At 39.1% G+C, this 7322-nt stretch overlaps 1 protein-coding gene across 1 annotated transcript in view; it reads right to left on the reverse strand.

Annotated features, from left to right (window-relative positions):
* YY1 (YY1 transcription factor) overlaps positions 1-7322 on the reverse strand; it is a 39365-nt gene that overhangs the window by 26764 nt on the left and 5279 nt on the right. The window lies entirely within an intron of this gene.

Here is a 7322-nt window from a genome sequence, read left to right on the forward strand (position 1 = left end):
TTCGTGAACTCGGTTACCCAGAAGCAGAGTTTAAAATAAGTGATACGTGGTAATTCAATCGGGGCACAAAACTCCAGTACGTTAAGTGATCCTCTCATTTAAAATATAATTACTAAGTGGTTATTTGCCTTATTAATACATCTCTATCCTTGAACTCTATTACTCACCAAAAACCTGCAAATGGCAACAAAACGATACATGCTTTGCAAATGCAGCAGCTTTCTGATCCAGTCACACTGCCCTTCCGTCCCCTTCTGCCCGTGTCCGGAGGACACCCCTGCCTTAACCCGTTTGGGAGCTGCCCTGTGCAAAGGGGATACTGAGGGAAAAATACCCCTGGTTAGTATCACCTCCAGTCAAAGATGAGTGTTCTAGTAGCTCTGCAAGTATTTACACCTTGAAAAATAGTGTTGGGTTTGTATGAAATATTAATACTTGAATGTGAGGATTTCAAAACAATTCAAAGCCTTGTAGATCTTCAGTACTCCTGACAAAATCATCTCCTGTTCCTCATTCCTTCTTGTTTCTGCTGTTAACACCACCTTTCCTTCCCCTGATGTGTTAAGCTACTATTAACCATGAGTATAGATTTGCCTCCTAAGTAGGCTGCTGCACGTCTCACTACACAGTTGCTTTGCTTGCTCACATCCCAAGTTGCCGTGACATAAAAACTGATAGAAGGCTCCTGCTAAGAAATACTTTCTTCTACCTCAGCATGAAGTGTTCTTGAAGTTAGTCCGTGCAAATCTCAAGACAGCAGTACTGAGCTCTGGGCTAATGACAAGATTAGGAAATAATTTCCTAGTAAGTATCAGAAATAGCAATAAATTTACTTAACTTGTGGAGATCTGGGAATTCCTCCTCTCCAAGCACAGTCAGCATTCCCATTTTAGCAAAATGCAAGAGGTAGTTTGTAATTGAAAAATTCACATAAACTGAAAGGCTATTTTTAGATCCTGGAGAGGGATTTCCAAACCATTACATGTAATTCTGCCCCTCTGTCTGTAGTTGGAAGGGCAACTGTAACAGTGTGGGGAAAACAGTGACTGTAGCTTTTAAAAACAAGAATATTTCAAAATTAGGGTGGTCTCCCTTTTTCCTCAGTAGAAGTTTAATAAAAAAATTATCATTGTGGATTCATTATTTTTTCTTGTATGCTTTTCTTTTTTTTTAAATAAAAATGCACAATTCATTTACACTATTTATTCTAAGTTTGCATAGACAAAATATCAATGTCACCTACATGTGAGACAAGCACTCAGCCCTGCTCTTTAATTCCAGCCAGAGCTGACATTGACTTCAGAGCAAGTGGAATCAGGTCCTGAACTGATTGTTTTGAGTCAAGTTTTTTGGGTTGGTTTTTTGTTTGTTTGTTTTTGGTGTTAGAGTACATGAGCTTTGGCAAATCTAGGCACAAGGTTACAAGTCTCTCCTGTTTATCACTATACTTTTTTTGGTCTAGGTCAATAAGAATAGTTTATCATTTTGTACAACCCCATTTCATTTTTGTCTTTTTACTGCAAACATAAATAATTTTGGAGGCACTTTTAAGTTTCTAAGCATCAGAACAACTTTCTTTTCAATATTGGAAGTGTTTTCTACTTTGTCCTATAGTTTGGCTTAAAGTCAATGATTAATGTTTTGCTGCAATATTCACATTTCATTATTTTTCAGTGAGAAATGTTACATGATACAAATATTCTTTATCAGCCCTGTGCTTTAAACCATTCTACAGTTCTCTTCATCCTGAACAAGATTATGTGCTTAATTAGCATACCATTATTTTTCAGTGACTGTGAGGATTAGACAGCCATAATTTTTCCAACTGCTTGACAAAAGATACAGCAACAAGCAAAAATAAAGATGTGAAAGTTGCTCAGTGAAAAGGCATTTAAAAGAAAACTTCGTCCTTTGTCCAAGTAGCAGCAGAAGTTACTCCCTCGATAATCTCTTACCTTCCTGCCCTATGTGCCCTATTTTGCCCCCATCCTAAGCTGATTTCCTAGCCATATTTAAAAAGGGGGGGGGAAATTAATTTAAAAAAGGCAAAACGTTCCATTGGAAATAAAAGTTATTTTTAAGCATCCATAACAAAGAATTTTAAAAGAAGTTATGTTCTTCACAAGCTCTAGATGCATCATATTTAGCTGTGTTGTTTTTTTATAGTTCTTTAAAATCAGCTGTAGTAAATTGTAGTCTACCATCACTCCGCAGAAACCAGTTTTTAACTTTTTACATGCACACACCCACCAGCATTTTTTTTTTTTTTTCTTTTCTCCTCTCTCATTTCTTGGCACTGCAAAATTCCTGGTAATAGTTTCAGATCCTGAGCATATTTAACTGAAAGAGCAAAACTGCATAGGTTTTGACAAACCCATATTTTACTGCCCTCCTGGCCTTTCTGACTTCTGGGTTTAGGTGGTTCATGCATCTTTCTGCCTTTCTTAAGTATCTAAGTGGGCAGGGAAAGACTTCAGGATTCAAAGAGGTGACAGCTGCAAAGGCAGCACAAAACCAGGGTAGCAGCTCTGTGCAGGCATCGTTTGGAAGAGGTATAAAGGCAGGAGTTACTGAGAACTGACCTCTTGTAATGTTGCTACAGGCTTTCATAAAAAATATACCTGAACCACCAATAACAAACACTGTGTTACTAAAAGGCAGGAAAATGAAAAAAAAAAAAAAAAAAAAAAAGGAAAATTAAAAGAGATGCATGAAGTCTTTGGTTTCTGCTCACTACAAGATTTCTTAATCTGAATCTTCATCAGCCTTTAGTTTTTGCGTATACTGGGCATCAGGTGTTTCAGAAGACTGCATGTGCTGGGTTCTTGTTTTAGGGCAAAGAGTTACATCAATGTAAGTGTTCTTAAGACTGCCGCTATTTTGTAGGCATAGATGACAAATGCAGGTATAGATAACAAGACCAGTTGATCTTTTCTATTTCACAGGATCACAGTAGAACTGAGGCTGCAAGAGTCCTGTAGAGAGTGCCTAGTCCAAATCCCTGCTCAAAAGCAGGGTCAAATAGAGCAGGTTTCTCAGCCTGTGTTCATGTGAAGTTTGAGTATCTCCAAGGATGGAGACTCCACAGCTTCTCAGGGTAACCTGTTCCTGTGTTTGATCACTCTCACCATAAAGAAATTATTTCCTTATATTTAAGTAGAATTTAATTTGTGTCTGTTGCTTCGTATCCTTTTAACTGGGAAGCACTAGAGCAGTCTGGCTGCATCTTTTTTATTTACTTGTAAATTTTTTTTGCGATTGCTGGTATGTTCAGTGTGCTGATTAGATTTAAATAATTTGTTAAATATAGACTAGTGAAATCAGTAGTGCTGCTCACAGTACAAGAAGACATGGGATGCTTGAGGCACTGCAGAAGCCTGGCTTGGGACAACTCTTACAATACATCTCTCAGATATTCTCCATACAGCATCCACAGATGATGGTCAGCCCTCAACATCATTAGCCACTGAATCATTATGATACTTTTTCTTCTCATGTGCCTTTTGTTTTCTTGTGGTAAACTACTAGTTCACAGCTTCCAGAAGCCTTAGTTGCCATTGCTGTACTAATCCAACATTGTGTATAACATCTGGTTGCATTATATTAGTCTAAAAAGCTGTTTCTCATTTCATGCTACAGAACTATTTGTTTGAGCCCTTATCTCAGCTGCACCAAGCCAAAACTAGGTAACTGTTCTTTTAAACAAGAATTACTTGGTAAATGCAAAAGTCTGTTATATGTTAAGAAAAGGACAGTTGCATAAAATAAGTTATTTTTTCATAAAGCAAGAAATAATTAACAAAAAGATCAACACTTGTTTTCTAACTCTTGCTTTTTTTTTTTCTTTTAGTCCTATTCCAGCCCCCTTTAGCTTACATTAAATTGAGTATGAGGAAGAAATTTGAAGTGAGAAACTCATGAAACGAGTGAGCTTTCCACAAGCATCATGTACAGTCTTTTTTCTTGCCTCTAGTTGGGTCAACACACCCTTTTCCCAAGTTGTTTCACCCAGCCTTTCAAATTCATTGATTTGGAAACTCCTGGTACCCTATTTTTTCTTCTAATTCTCACACAAACTGTTTATCCAATGTTTGAGAAGAAAGATTAGCCTTAAGCAGTCTTGGAGAAACTAGCCTTAACAAAACAAAACAAACAAACAACCTAGATTAACAATCTAGATTAGCAATAAACATAAATCTAGAAACTAGATTAACAATCAACAAAAAAATAAATCCTCAATAAGAAATACAAACTAAGATTTACAATGCCATTAAAGTAATGCACTAAGGAAATGTTAATTCGCTATGCCATCCTCTCCCTAGAGTCCTTGTCCTGGCTCTTTGTAGCTCTTCAGGAACTGTGATTTTAACTTCACTTTTATACTCCTTCATAATTTAGCCTTATCACGTCCAGCTGATCTAATATAGCTGCTGCCATGCCTGGCCTTTATGGCCCACTAGCTTCTGCTACAAATGTCAATGTCCTCTCTCCTCAAATTGCTAATTAAACATGAGGGAAATCCCTGATCCAAATTTGTGTATGGACTCCTACAAAACATGTTTAAAGGTTCATTATGACCCTAAAGTTCTGCTTGCTGACCATGACTAGGAACAAGTAATGAACTCTGTGTGCACCTCTTTTCTCTGTTTCCTTTTCTGTAATATTTTTTTTTCTTTGCTGTACTGCATCCTACTTCAGATTCCTCTCAAAACAAACCAAGCAGCTAAGAAAGCTACACCAATTAATTTGCTTAGTTTTGTCTTTTTTTTTTTTTTTTTGCTTTGTTTGTGTCTTGGAGACTGGGCATGGTGGGGAAGGATTTTCTCTCAACAGCTGAGTTGCAGGGGAAAGGAAACAGTTTGCACTGCTAACATTCCAAACTCTTTTCCAAGTCATGGTCACTAATTGCCCCAGTCTCATTAAACGGATGATGTTGCAAGGACAAGATCATACAATTTGTTGTTTGTACTGTATGGAAGGATAAATGAATCAGTGGGCCTAATCCTTGCTCCAGAAACATTTAACCCTTTAATTATATGTGAGAAATGCAAATCAATATTATTGAGCTGCAAAGCTCACCTTCAAATATCAGTGTTTACTCCTCTGTTCCTGACAGATTTCATAGCTGAGGGTATGAAACTACCCTTCTAAAAATCGTTCACAAAGCAGTTATATTGGACCTATCAACACAAGGTATGTGTGGACATCTGAATAGGCCATATCTTGCAAGTTATGGACATCACAATAAGCAGAAAGTTCTGGCAAATAATACATATTCGTGGAGCCAGCATGATACGATTTCACACCTGCCAGCACAGGCAATACATCTGACTGCGTATCCTGTCAGCTCACTCTGCACTCTGCACCCTCGGGCGGGGAAGCAAATCTGCAGCTCCTGTTCGTGCCTATTGTCTTACAAATAGCAGGACACCTCAGCCCTCATCCTGCATATGCATTTGTCTGGGTTACAGATGCCAGGCCTGATGCCGGGAAGTGCTGAGCTCTCAGCTTCCCGCAGGGACCAGGCATCACTAGATCCTGGGAGCACTAAGAAAGAAGTACCCCTAGAGTTAATGCTAGATTTTAAAAGAAAAATAATCCGAGATTGACCTGAATAAGGCTCATTACTTAAAAATAAATAAGATGTATACATTGCTACAGTCTCAATGAGAGCTTAAGGGCAGCTGTTTTTTCCTTTAACCAACTTAGCTGGGTTTCCACAAGGCAACAGATACTGTGACTCCATTTTCTCCAACAGTTGGCTAAAATATGAGTATAAAGCCACATACTCCTTAGGCATAGGTAAATCTGATTGATACTTTTTGTAGTGTGCTTATATTAGAAGGATTTGTAACTCCAAGTAATAGGAGGAAACACTGTAATTTACTTGGTGGTTTTTATAGTCAAATCCTAGTCCATTGTGGAGAAGACTGTATATGTTGCTATGATATAAATACTGACTAGAAATATTTATCCAGAACAAAAACAGAGACTGCATGACATAGTCTTTAGCACAGTTGGTTATCAAAGTTGTTCTCCAGCTGCTCCCTGTAGGGGGAATTCTCCCTGCACCCAGGCACAACCACACACACATCCACATAGCTAGTCATTTTCAAGTGGCCTTTTTTCCTGCACTCAGAGCTCTTTCTCTGACTTCAAGGGGTTGAACAAAGTGCCCCTATTAACCCCGTGTCACTCCTTATTGTCAGAAGTGAGCTCAGCAGCGCTGGAATAAATCAGTAAATATATCAGGTTGAAACCTGAGTATTGGGAAACAAGTTTGAGAGAACAGATCTGCCAGGGTCAACTGCGGGCTAGAGAGCACAGACACAGCAGTGATGTACAGAGGTGTTGGGTTTTAGAGAAGAGATCCATCAACACTTAGAGGGGTAGGAAAAGAATCCCGGTTTAATCCAATGCTTTTCTTCACAAGACCCTCATTCTCTCATAGTTCTGACACTCTTTGTCAAAAGGGAACCCCTCAGATTTTCACATTTGGAGAAGCGATTATAAATGTTGCTACTTTTTGCATATAACATTTTTCCTGTGGAAGGGAAGTCATGTTTATACACTCCATCCAGGTATTTGTACTGGGATGCTAGTAAAACTGTTTCTGAAATGCCAAGATTGCAGGAAGGGTCATGTAAACTGTTCATGGGATAAGTACTTATGGTGAGTAACAGCAAATGTGTCTCATGATAGAAAGTAATTGCATATCCTCTGAACAATATGAAACACTGTGGAGCAAGTTACTTCCAGAAAGACTGTGATTCTTCAAAAAAAGTGAGAAGCGGAAGAGTGAAAACGTAACATGAGAAAACTACAATTTTGTAAAGGAAAAAATTGTTTTCATTTGAATTCTGCAGAAGCAATCTTCCTAAATACATTCTGTACTCGATGGTAGCACTGCCATTAATTATAGCAGGCCTGTATTTTTTAAGCTTCTAGCTATTGATCCCATTAAAAAAAATATCAAAATCCCTTAAGCACATATTTCTGAAGCATCCGAGAACGTTTGTGTGCAGCTACATCGAGCCCATCGCTCCCACGATGCTCCTAAGTCACAGTCTTCCTTTTTGTTGATTCCCATTACATTCGTAGGACGCTTGCTGGAATAAAAGGAAACGCAGAGCTATATGAGGGGGAAGAAGTGCGGCGCGCCCTGAAGCCAGGGCCAGCCAGGCCGACCGGGAGAGCGGTTATTCCCAAGGGGACCCGCTCGAGTCGTCCCAAGGTTTTATTTCAAGGACTCCCTTCAGGGCGGCACCTCACAGTGGTCGCGGGGCGCTGCAGTGGCGGCGCGGAGCCGGCAGGGGGCGGGC

The sequence above is a fragment of the Chaetura pelagica genome, unplaced genomic scaffold (assembly GCF_000747805.2).
Source record: "Chaetura pelagica isolate M959 unplaced genomic scaffold, ChaPel_1.0 scaffold354, whole genome shotgun sequence".
NCBI classification, from domain to species: domain Eukaryota; kingdom Metazoa; phylum Chordata; class Aves; order Apodiformes; family Apodidae; genus Chaetura; species Chaetura pelagica.